The following is a 14,286-nucleotide window of genomic DNA, read 5'->3' as shown; positions in this document are numbered from 1 at the left end:
TTTTCAAATTTTGCTTTTGACGAGAGATAGACACCTAAGAACTTATTTCACCGAGGTAAAATACTTGCAGAGAACACAAACTAAGGCCGGCATTCATAGTCGAACCTTATATTTAAGACCGTCTTAAGTAGTCTTAAGATGTCACGAGCCAATCAAAGAGCAGTATTAACACCTTAAGACATTACTTAAGATCTTGAAATAAGAACCGACTATAAATACCAATTAGAGAGACGATATTAGTACCTTAGGGGCTTAAGATATTACTTAAGACAATCGTAAAATAACAACGGACTAACTGATTACCGACTTAACAATAATATTACACACACATGCATCAATATTCTTATTCAATAATGTAATTCTTTTATGTGCAACATGTATTATAAATACATGAACTCTCTTTACAGTATAAATAAAACTCTATAATATATGTAACTCTAATAACATAATAAATTAAATTAAATACCGATGAAAACATGCCGTAACAGTCAAGCTGGATATTGGATGCTTCTAATATAATTTCATGTGAATTTATATATTACGTATGTAGATTCTTAAATGCCGAAATTTTTTTTCAGATTTACAACGCAAACTATAATAAACTACCGCAGTACTATCACGAGTTTTAAATTGACTAACAATGTAACAATTTTGACACTCATAGCATCTTGGATCTTAATAATGTTGAATGACATATTAAAAATCTGTAAATAATTTATATTGCGAAAAATATTACCTCGGCCAGTTTAGACTACCGAGGCCTTGGTTGGTAATATTCATCGCAATAATTATTTAAGTAGGAACAGCGTCTATTTTCAGGCGACGTAAACAAACAATATCAAATCTTATTGGACCGTGAGAGTTTTAAACTAAATACCTTTAATAATGTTCTCATCGGTATTTAGTTTAAATTTTGATAATAAATTAAATTAAATTGAAATTATATATTATATTACGTTTATATTCTTGAGTAGAAAATTATAGTATCGACGTAATGCTAATGTTAATTTATGTTCTGTGGCTATAAGTCAAATTAGTTGACCGCAATGGGGTCAAAGATCAAGGTTAATGAGATTTTCACAGTTTTCAGTAATGTAGGGCAAACGAAACGACTTAACTTTTTTAAATTCTGTCATATTTTGATATTTTTAACGAAGTTTTTTCAAGTTAATTATAAGTTTTTCGCAGTACTACTTAATTACATCCGTTGCAAGGGTAGAATGTTCTATTACTTATGACAGTTTTGATTGCATTATTGCGTTTTTGTGGTCGCGTCTAGTTTTTCTAAATAATATCAGCAAAAGCAATTAATTACACGTGGACATATCTAGGCGCGCGGTGTTAATCTTACCGAGCAAGTTTTAGGAACAATAAATTAAATAATTGAAGGAAAGCCGTGGGAACGTTAATGAATAACCCAGAGATGTCGAACGTCAAGAGAGAAATCGCATTTCCCGGACGAATTTCGGAATGTGATTTACGACGCCGTGATATAAGAGAATGTGCGAGTTTACCCTTCCGTTTTAGACTTCGAGAATATAACTTGGCTTTAATGAAGATATATGACTGTGGAGTCAAGAATTATCCGAAGGATGCGATGATGCGATATAATACGTCGCATTAACCCACGCCGCATTTTTCAAATAAAACTCGGTACAGTTTCGCGCTAGTTTGTTGACCAACACCGCCGATCGAGTATTAATTACAAACGGAAGCGAAATTTATTTTCGCTGTATATTTTTTGTGTTTCTCTTATTTCCACATTGCCTACTCTCTCTCTCTCTCTCTCTCTCTCTTCAATTATTTTGTTACTATACTTTATATAATCATAAGAAATCTGAAATTGATTTTTCCAACATAGGAAGGACGAATTTGCTAAAATATCCTAAATTTAGCTGGTTACAGGTCTGAATATAATTTTGTTAAATCAAAATGATTATGTAGGACGTTCAAGCATGATGAGTAAATGTAGAAGCTTTAATATTCTGATAATCAGTTTGTGCGTCTTAATTAATTTGATGTTTAACAGAATTATTTTTAGATCCATATTTACATTTTTAATCACGTTTGCCACTATTTTTTTTAAATATATTAATAAAACAATTTTTTCTGTGAACTAATATTAATTAGCAATACTCAATTTAAGAAATGAATACTTTACGGTATCACAATAAAGCAAAATAATTTTATGTATGAAATGTTAAATCTTCGGATATTTTTGTAGTAATAAAAAAGTGCCATTTGTTGTAATAAAATTAGCGCATGCAATGTGGAGTCGTTTCCTTTTCTAAAGTTACAAAAGGATATTTCAAGTTTCTGTGTTTTATAATTAAATCAAATCTTGCAGAGAGAGAGAGAGAGAGAGAGAGAGAGAGAGAGAGAGAGAGAGAGAGAAATTGTGATTTGAAACTTACAATTATCTTATTGCAAACGTCTAATTTACATTATTTAACAGGAAATTGCAAATGTGACTTCTAACAGTCACTTCTCATATTACACCAACATGAAACATATTATTCGCATTTTGATCTTTAAATTTATTACTAAAATTAATTTTGACAAGAGCGAGAGAGAGAGAGAGAGAGAGAGAGAGAGAGAGAGAGAGATAAACAAAATGATTCATTATACGGAGAAAATAATTTTGCTAAAGTATTTAAAAATAATTTAAAGATAATTTTGTTGGCCATCAAATAATTATACGAAACTCAAATATGATGAGCAATTCTGTGAAAAGTTTTGACGTTTTAGAAACCAACTTAAGCATCCTATATAATTATTTTGATGATTCCAACAAAACTATATTCTGACACTTCAATAAAACCGTGTAGAGAAAAATTAATTCCGATTGTATAGAGGAAGACATCAAAGGATCGTTGTCACAAAAAAGAAAAGATTCTCGATAGAGAATTCAAGGCTAATATCGTTAATAATCACGTGTCACAACGTAAAAGTTTAAAGGGAAATGGTAGTACGAGTGATCCTCGCAGGTAAAATGGATCGCCGCTGTAGTAAATACGGGTACGTGCGAGCATAAGACGTAAAGAGGGCCCCTCACCCGGCCTTCCTGAGGCCAAGACAATGCCAGGCCAGCGTCAGAGGCTTAGCCGGTTCTTGACGCTTTGCCAGGAACGGCGCTAGACCTCTTCAGGTCCACGGCCGTTAGTATGTAAAACGAGTCTCGGCGGCATTCCGAAGCGTCTGCTGCGAGCAGTGAGCGCGGGATTGCTTGCCAAAACAATGACTTTGATGTGAGAATTGTATATAGTCTGTATTTAATGAAATGTATTAATTGATCCTCGCAGTGGCGCGAAGTATCGAAAAAGGATCAATTTCGATTTCTGCCAGTTTCCTTTTAACTGCAGATGCCAACTCGAGATGATCTTACTAATGAATTCATGATAACAGCAAGCAATCTTATCTTATTCGAAGAAGTTATAATCATCGCGCATGCGCGTTCTTTCCTTGCAGTAGAATAAGGTGCTACAATTTTAAACATGGTACAATTCTGAATGAAATAAGACTTGAATCTAATTTTTGATGTTCGAGTTGGGTAACCCTTATTCCATTGTGTGAAGGATACTAAAAAGAGAAAACCAAATTTGAACTTCGAAAATTGAATTCAAATATCTTATTTAGTTTAAAATTATATTACATCCTAAATTATACCTTACTTTATATATATATCACAATGTTAGATATCAAAAAAGGAACTGGTAACCCAATTCTTTGAGTAATTAAATGTCATTTTGCTATTTTTAATTTTCATGTGTATGAAAATATAAAGCAGTCTATTTCTGTGGTTAAATTGTTTAGTTTCAAAGTAAACGTCCTTATCAATATATGCATTTAGTAAATAATAAAGAAGTTTGAGTCAAATTTATAATATGTCTTTTTTATTTTGAGTTAAATTATTTAATTCCATGTTAAATTAACGACAAATCGAGGAACAGTGGAGGTTTATAAATATCTACAGAAATTATTAAAAATAACTTGGGTATAATTACGAACTCAACAGTACATGATTTCAATTTGTTGTCATAAATTCGATAAACTTTGTAGAAGATACTTTTAAGACACCGATAGACAATTTTGTAGCAATGGATGCTACTTCTAGCCATACAAATACACAACTAATACTCGGAACCTAATGGGGATCACAGAGGTAGGAAGCCGGCCCTGATCTCGGGGTCCCATCGTCGGCAGCAGGCCGCGGTTGCAGCACGTCGCGCAACGTTGCCGTACATTCTTGAACAGCGGGTCAGTGAGGAGATTGTGGAGCGGCGAGGGGAGCGGGAAACACGATGCTTTAGCGCGGGTCGCCTCGCCAGGTAGGGTTCACGGCAGCGCGTGGAGAACAGAGCCACAGAGCGTTCGTGCCCGGAGGGCCTGGGGCCCGCTGGTCGCGCGACGTTGCCGTCTCTCTGATGACGCCACGACGGGCCCCGCTAGGTAGCCTCTCGTATACGATCCATGCGCACGCCGTGATGCCACAGCCATCGGCGACCATCTGCTGGCCCTCGGGGCTTTTGAATCGCTGATGGTTGGCGTGACTCGGCAGCCGCACAGCCGCCGCAGCCGGAGACGAGATCGACAAGTTTCGTGCCGTAGCGAGATGCTGCGCGCGGTTGGAGGCCATCTTGAGATCAACTCGGCTCTCTCTCTCTCGCTTTCTATCTCTTTCTCCCTCTCTCCTCCTCGTCTCCGAACGCATCGTAAAGGAAAACGCATTGCCACTTCCTCAATCGATGGCATGTCTGTCATCAGGCGATGAACTTTGCCTTTTAACCCGTCCTTACTTAGGCCCATTTAAAACTTAGGCTTCGACGGAACGATTAGACGCGCGACGTCATTAACCCCGTCGAGCGCTGCTCATAACCCGAGAATCGTTTAAATTTTGATAGTACGGAGGAGCTACTTGCCATACCCTCTCGAAATATCTCGGATAATTACCGCGTTGCGGCTACGATGTCGTTATTACTCCGGAAGATGTTACTTATCGTTTCTCATATCTTTTTCCTCTTTTTTTTTTTTTTCTTCTCCCTCGTAACAGGATGCAGCCGGGGAAATGGCATCTTCATGTCGCGATTATATTTATAACTAGATCGTATGGTTTGATCGCGTCGTGTGTGCTCGGAGGACACGAATGCAGAGGCCTTAATCAGCCGTTAAGTATACCGCGTTAAAAACACTGGGGAAGGAAAATAGGGTCATAGGAAGTACACCTGAGGCGCATATAGCGAGCGCGACGCGCGCGCGGCGACGGCCACCCTAAGATAAAAATGGAAATTGCACGACGGACGCGCGCGCGATGATTTTCCGGCAGATTGTTGCTGATAAAAATAAGACAGTATAAACAACATGAAGAAAAACAGCGACGTTAGACCACCCTCTATATGGTCTCTTATCTCATCGCTCGGAGTTGTGAAAATTTTCTAGTGCTTTATCGTAGTAGTAACTCCCGTCAAGCGCATTGTCACTGTTTGTTCGTGATAATACAATTTCGTGGCAGAGTGACTGGAATAACGGAAGAGAGGAGAGAAAGAGGGGGAGGGGAGGAGGGGTGGAGAGAGAGAGCTTCAAAGTGTCGTCCAACAAAGACGATCCGTCCGAGCGTAACATGTGGACCGTCCTTTCGATTTAAAGGCGAGAAATTTTTCGATGACTCGACGCCCGTGATCTCCGGGTGCCTTTTTCTCTATACACGTGTTACGAAATCACATCGACGTACGGCGATGCGTAAAAGATACGGGTTCAGGTTACCGTTACGTCGTTCAGGCGAGACGCACTCGATACAAGTATGCCATGCGGTGCTAACTGATGACTAAGGTCATCGCGTCCATCGTGTTGCTGTTATCGCGAAGATCAGAACTTTAGATAAATAAAGACGCAAGATCCACTGCTGTTTTAAAGGATATTAGAAAGGCTCTATCGTGCGTGAAATATGGTCGTAAAGTAATATTCTATTTCACCGAGCTAATAATTCCTTCCTCGTATATGTACCTTCTTATTAAACGCAAACTTTTCTTCGTTAGAAAAAAATTTTTCAAACTTACTTGACGTACATTAAGGAGTCAAAAGTTAAAGTAGTTATTAAAAGGCCGTTGTTTAACAGCTGTATAAACAGGGAAGTATGAGCAATGTGTTAGAACGTTAAGTAGAAAGAAAAAAAAAGAGGATCGTCGAATCTCAATTTATGCAGAATTAACATTCTCTCACGAGATTCCTACAAGACGCATCGTTGTTAATGTGTAAACAGCCTTTGGCAGTCTTACCACGCACGCTTGTAACTTATGCACAAGTTTGTACACGAAACATTGGGATAAGGTAAGGTTTAATTAGCAGTCTAGAGTATGTAATACAGGAGCCAGCAATGGAGAGAATTTTGTTCAAAGTCAACATGTATGAGCACACATACATATGTACGCTTAAGATTGTCGTTAAAAAATATTTACCATAATTAGTTTTAGTGCGAGACGCATTTTTATAATCCTCAAAAATGAGGATTTTTAATCTTAGAGAAAAGATCTCGCGTATACATAATTATATGGAAAATGGATTAGTTATCACATATAATGTAGTCTAAAATCTGTGATGAGAACAAAAATAGACACAATGCTCCATAATAGATAGTTTTTGAGTCATGGTGTATCAAAAGTTTCAAACTTGTGCTTACATGTCACTTTTAATACACCATATAGTTCAAAAACGTTTCATTATTGAGCTCTGTGTCTATCACATCGTTTGTTCGCCATATTATTATATAAGTAAGTTACATTATGTAAAAATTGTCTCATTTTATCTAGATTCTATATATTTTTCATATAATTAATATATAAAGTCCTTTTTCCATTAATAGAATTTTCTATATAATTAGTAGGGGATCTTTATTAATAGGGGATCCTTTATTGAAAAAGATTTAAATAGGAAGCGAAAAGGTAAATAGGATGCGTCTTGAATAAATAAGGTTCGTGTGAAATTTTACAAACTTCCGCAGCAACTGCGATCTGATGTGCGAAGTATCTAATTTTATATAAGTTATGAAAGTTTCTATATTTTTTTGTAATTATTTCTACTAATTATAATCTAAGTCATGTATTAACGGTATCCATATATACGAAAATACACTATGTGTATTTTCGTAAGATAAAATTTTATCTTACAAAGCTACATATACAAGAATAATGTCTAACTGGTTTTTTGTTTAAACTGCTTTTACATTGGTCATAATTTAATTATAATTAACATTAGGTATTATACTTATCATATAGAGCTATCAATGTTTGGAATATCCTAGTGAGATGAGTGAAAATGGAAAATATTATTAAAACTGAGTTACGTAAATAATCGGAGAAGATACGGTTAGCTCACGATATTAATACATCGTCGCGAGCGATATAATCGTGATATTTTACGGTGCGACATTGCGTGTGAATTTCTAACTAACAAGCTGTTTGCTTTTTCATTTGTATGTTTGCCTGTTACATGTTTACTGTACGATGTTTTTTTAGTACGCGTTATGCCAGATGATATCCGAGATGACAGACGTCGTGATGAATTATTAATGAATACTTTTGGATATTTGGAGCTAGACAATCAACTTGAAATTATTTACTTGCACCAGTATAGCCTAAGTTATTTGAAATAGAAATCTTTATTCTGAGATCTCGGACGAATTTTGGAATAGTGGGCAATATTTTTAGCTATCAGGATAACGATTATTCGCACCAGGCCCACCAAGTATGAGCATTCGCGAGACTCATCGAGAGGTCATTGTTAATCGCGGCGAACGCGAACGAGCGATTGCGAAAGGAAGAGAGCAGGCAATATTCGCGAATTCAAAGCCGGGCGCAGGATTCGCCTCCATCCAATACGCGAATCGGAACGCAATTGTTGCCGCCACAACTATGCCAGCGATGCTTTCTCTCTCTTTCTATCAGAGGGTGCCCCCATCGCTTCCTCATCGCATACAGGAACTAGAGTAACGCGGGCAGATGCTTCATTAATACGCCGATCGTGAATTGTTACCATTTAATTAAATCGCATTTTCCGCGCGCTTTCCATGACTCCGCGGATCAGGAGGAGAGACTGCTTCGACGGTCCGTAATTAAAACTGCGGCTCTTGTCCCTCGTCTCGTTTGTTCACTCTCTGCCTCTCCCGCCTTCCTCCCTCCCTCCCTACTCTCCCCCTCTCTCTCTATCTATCTATCTATCTGTCTACCTCTACCTCTATCTCTTTTTTGAACGACGATAATGAAGTCGCTGACGTCAACATCGATCGATCCTCTGGACGGAAATGTCTATCCTAACTGCGAAAAGTTACGAGATCACGCTTAGGCTGACGCGTCCTAAATAAGCGTGATGCTTGCTCCCTTCCGAGCGATACAGACTTCGTCCTCGTGCAATACGCTTACAAAACGTTCATGGATTTTCCGATATCGATAAAACTTCGTACGTTTGTAAAGTGTTAACGAGAATTACATTGAAAATATTCTGTGAGAGAGCAAGAGGGGGAGGGAGAGAGAGAGAGAGAGAAAACAAGAGGGAGAAAGAAGAGGAAAGGAGGAAGAAAAGTTTCGCGAATATTGCAGAAACTATGACGTATAAGAAAATCTCGGATAAACGGTGCATTTAAAATCTGCCAAAAAAAAAAAGAAGAAAACGTTTTCGCAATTTGCAATTGAGCATAAATGGATTTTAATAACAGCTATATGCCCATAGACGACCCTTTTGAATTTGGTCGCTCTCCAAGGAGGAATTTTTCGAGCCGTGCTCAAAAGGCAACACACATGCTGGCAGCTTCGCGTATGTAAAGCCAAGAACCTCGTTCAAGGCCAGCGGAATGCATCCTTTTAACCCGAAACTTTTCACTCATGGGAATTTTGAACGTTCGAGGTACGGCAATGCCTAGTCGCTTTGCATGTAATATATGTTAACCTACATACGCGGACTCTCCATCATCAAAATATCCGTACGGCGATAAATACGGTAAGTCCGCGAATATCGAGAAATTTATTATGAATAACGAAATAAATTTGCTCCGGGCTGAACATCAGCTTTCGCCGCGAATCTCTTCGACATAACTTTCAATATTCTTACCAGTAATTCTCGACGGACTTTTATAATATTGGTTCGTGCAATATCGTCGCGGTAAACTTCCCGCGTAGCTTCTTTGCATTTATATACAACCGCGTCTTTTCATCATACATTATCATCCAAACTAGTTAAGTAATAATAGATTAAAATTCTTACATTGTAACGATTAAAAAAACGACCGCCGCGCGCACCTTGCCGAATCTACACGACGTCTTGAAAATAGCGCGAATGTGACACTTTGACAATTTTATTTCCTGAATTTTATTTCCGGTAAGGTGATGTATCGGAACTATCGATCGCGGCGGAGTATAACCGGCGAAAAACGGTAAACTTGTCGCGTGTGCGACCAAACGGGTACGAGGAGTCAATGGAGAAACAAGACGCAGAGACAGTGTCTTCGGAGAATGAGGACGGAGGAAGGGGAAGCGGAATCGTGCGATGCGTTTGCCGGGTCAAAAGGACTCGACGGGGTAACGAACCGTCGCCGATGACGACAATAACGAGTCGAATACTGGATCCGGGATGTATTTGTGTGTCGGTCGTATCGGCACTCGGGCGAGCAGAGCCGCGGCGTCCCGGTTATCGCTTTATCGTCACCGCGAAGGCGACCTCGGTCTCGAAGAAATAAAGACTTGATTGTGCGACCCTAGCTGGTGAAATCCTCCTTCCGACGTGGAATCGCGAGACCGTGAAATATAACATCTCGAACGAAATCTTTATACAATCGTAAATATTCAGGGGATCATCCAGCGAAGCGCAAAGTTACAAAGCTACGTATGAAATTCTCTTTAAATCTCTTTATTGCAAATATATTCGCTAGCTCTGCCAAATCGAATAGAATGGGTTCTGTCGTAATCGCATCCACTGCTGCTTCTTAAATAACTGTTAGATTAACCCTTCAATGCTACTCTCCACTTAAAACAGTTTTTTTTCCAAAATTTCTGTTTATTTTATTATTCATAGGATAAAGTATTTTTATTAATACATATATTTTACATTGAATATCAAATGTATCATAATTTATTTTTATTTATATTCGTATAAAATATTTTTGAAAATATAATTGTAACTTAAATTTTATTAAATTGATGTTATTAACTTTTTAAAAATTGGAAATAATAATTAACTCTTAAACAGTTATAAAATAATATTCTCAAGAGAGATAAATGGCTTGCTCGAAATAAACAAATTATTTTTGAAAAAATATATATTATGTATGTATTTATTTATCTCAAACAAAACTTTATAATTTAAAAATTAATTAAAAACATCCACACACAAATTATCAAGTTCTTTGAGCAGAATTATTCTGCCAAATTCCTCTTAGAAATCCAAAGGTTAGAGATGTATTTTATCTGTAATCTCTCTTTATACAAAAATTGAAATTGGAATTTATATTTTTCATGTAAAAATAAATGTTATATACACATATGAAACAGTTTAATATTTATATTTAACAGTACTATTTTATATAGAGCGAATAAAAAAGAGTATTTTCGTTGTACCTTTATTATTTTTGAAAAAATCTTTTATTGCAATAATTTTTTATTCAAGTTATAAATCGCCTCAATTTTATATTATTTTTAAATACACAATAGATACAAAAAATTTATAATTCTTCGTAAATTTTTTATTAAAATAAATACGTAATACATTCTTAATGTCTAGCGTTTTGAGTTTGATTGATAAAAAAAGTTTCTTACACGCTATATTTATCATATATTGTTCCGAAAGTTATAAGCAATCAAAGTTAGTTTAGATATTCCCTACAGTATATTGTGGCCATGAGAAAATAGCATATAGTGTGTTATTAAAGGATTAATTGTCTAAAGGTGTAAGGAACTGCGCAGTGCGTATTCCAAGTCACAACAAATTCTTTTATCAATTAATTAATTGCACAGATATGGACTACTATGTAGAATTCAAATGAGAATACGAACTATACGTCGTAGTTCTAAAGTCGCATGATATAGGTTGGACGTACAAGTGTATTGGGGGCAATATCGGAGAATTCGGTGTCAACATATTTCACGCACGACAACGAAATATACTAATCCCTTGTGGTTGCAAATAGGCTTAAAACCACGTCCGAATATTACGTAGCATGTGTCGCCTGCAACCGGTCCCGCAATCGAATGGTGGAATACGCACGCAGTTAGGCGAGCGCGAATATACGAAGGGTTATATGCGCGTTCGCCGGTATTTAATCGCCGGACGAAATCGGCGCGACGGGCTGAAGCATCGGAAAGCAAATGACACGTAATGGCACGGTCGGCACTTTTGGCAGGGCTCAAAAATTGAAGCGCGTCAGCCCGCCCCCGAGCGAAAATCAAAATCGTTCATTGGACGGGTATTAACGTAACTTCAAGTGGCGATAACGCCGCGCTTCAACTTTCCCGAACATTTTCCAATATATCGCCGATTATTGACCGATGCAACGGCAGGTCAATGTAGCGCATGCAGACAGCCGCTCGCTCGGCGTACGGCTGGATTCTCGCCAGAGATTGTAGCTGGCTATCGACATTCGAATCTCGCGTAACTTGCAAACACGGCAAATTATGCGCATACGATTATCGCGAAATGAAAGTCTTAATAAGAAGCGCTTTGTCTGCGCACATGTATAAAACTTTCTTTATCCATTTCTAATGGTCTCGTCGAATTTTTTGACACATCGAAGTAACTTACTTCAGCACAATGCGATTGCGCTATTCGATCATTTAGTAAATATTTCCTTCCTAGGACCTATTCAAACAAATATTATTAAAATTTCATATTTTTCTCAGTGTACATAATTATTATGACGATCCACAAATCATCATGTTCATTCAAATCTAGTGTACGTATATCTGGTTAAATTTTTAGATACCTACTTTGGGTAAAATTGTCCTTTCCGTGTTTTACTTGAAACTGCCGTTATCGCATACGACAACTGGTAATTGAACACGCAACTTCCACCTTATGTATACGTATTCTTATCCCCCGTGTGTATGTCGATCGGTCACCGCAAGAGTACATTTGCAAACCGTATGGGTGCGAGAGTAATGACTACGGTAGGAAAGTACGACGAACGGTTGGTAGTGCGCGACCGTTCTTTCCTTTCCTCTTCGCTCGTTCTTTCGTCGTTCCCGACCCGCTTTAGCATGACAATCCGAACAAATTGGACGGCTCAATTTGAGCGAATTGCAACGGCGAGTTTCGGCCGGCTTCTGCTATGCCCAGCGCGATCTCTCCTCCACCGCGCGTCACCATCAACCCTCGGATTCGATCTCGCTTCGCTACCTCGAATCAGACCGTATTCGCTCGTGTCGTTCGGAAGACCGAAAGTCGGCACAGGGTTCACCGTTGTACCGAATGTACTGAACAAACGAGCGAATAAACGCACGCTTGTCCCACACGCACTCTGTCACGCGTCGATGCGCGCATAATCGACCGCGATTGACTTTCTATGTACGCAGCTAATTATCGGGCGTTGATCGCGAGGATTCGGAACGGTACGCGTTCAGTTAAGCCCCGCTTCAGATTCAGATCATCACGAACAATACATTTTCCATTAAGGGAATTAGAATCTGGGGCGGCAAAATATCGGAAGTGATATATTTGAATATTAGTTTAATTATGTGATATTGCATTATAAATTTATCGAGTATATAAAATATAATATTGTGCGTTATTAACATTTTATGATAATATAATATTTTAAATATTCTTATATATTTTGTGAGATATCTTATTCATTGCTCCAGATCAATCGTTTCCTGTCACTTATAATTAATACGATGGCGCCTCTGGTATATTGTTAATAATTGATAATTAGAAATTATTTGCGTGTAATGAAGAACATTATTTTTAATTATATGAGGTACTAAAGAATTAAAAATTTTAATTATTGGAATTTTATAATGAACGCACTAGCGTTGTACAGAAATCCGCTAATGGACGCAGGATTGAGGACTTACATTATGAAAATCCACTTCGTCAGTCGGGTTTTAAAAAAATCCACTGTACGATGTCGAATTCGATATCGAGTAATGACGGTATCAAATTCGATATGTTAATTAATTAAAATAAACAATAGTCATCCCGTGATTCATCCCGGGATACATATTTTATAATTACCGATCGCGCCAATTCGTTAGTTGCCGAAATCGACCAGTTAATTATATCTACCCAAGATTGATTGATTACTCTTCCGCGCATTTAGTGCACGCTCGCCGCGCCGGACTGAGCCGTCGTCGTTCCATTTCATAAAGCTTTCGTTAAAAGTGACGCTTTCCCTCGGTACTCGCGACTGTCGAGAGCATAAACGAGATTGTAAATAAAAATACGAAAGTCTCTCAAGCGGCGTCCGCGACGTACCGCAACGTAGTTGACATAATTGCTGGCAACGTTTCGGAGATAAATTTCGTTGCCAAGAATATCCCACGTTGTCATACCGAATTTACTCCATTAGTAACGAGACGTCAAGTTCCTCGATGTCGCAGAGTTTTGAGAAAATTTAATAATATATACTTGTATTTCAGAACGAGGCTGACGAAATTAAAAGAATTATAACGGGATTTCCACGGTATGGGTGGGGGGGGGGGAGAGGGGGAAGTCGCGGTAGCGGAAAGCGAAAAATATTAAGTTGCTCCGAGTATCATCTTTGACACTCTGTTTTCAGCTCGAGTCCATAACGCGCCTCGATACAATCTTTTAAAGTAACCGCGAGGAAAAGCGACAGCAAGAATACAAAAGTTCCTCTCTCGTATTGTATACGCAAACTGAGTTTCCAATTTTTCGACAACTTTTCTTTGATGTTTATCGACCCCGCGACAGGGAGCAAATATTTGTTGGCGATAATGTTACCAGCACACATACCAACGCACACAGGTTCGTGAGCGTTGTATGGTACTTTGCATATATTTGTGGACAGCGCATGCCGACGCATGGTGGTGTGTACATGATTGCGATGCTTTACCCTCATGAGAGTGGAAAGCTGCGCTGATACCCTTACCATCATTTTCGATCCGACAATGTTTCACGGGAAACAAAGGGGAAGCTTTAGCCAATGCGAGGCGATGTCTGAGGATTCGAACAGGTATAGGCGAAAAGCAGGTGAACAGGTCCCGAAGGTTGCATGGGGGCGTTAACGCTCGTGTTCTCAACGAAATACTAATTTCTACAGAGAATAACATCACAGCCGCTATCCGGGCT

This window comes from Cyphomyrmex costatus, unplaced genomic scaffold (genome assembly GCF_001594065.2).
Source record: "Cyphomyrmex costatus isolate MS0001 unplaced genomic scaffold, Ccosl1.0 scaffold112, whole genome shotgun sequence".
NCBI lineage: Eukaryota > Metazoa > Arthropoda > Insecta > Hymenoptera > Formicidae > Cyphomyrmex > Cyphomyrmex costatus.
This window is presented reverse-complemented; position numbering follows the sequence as displayed.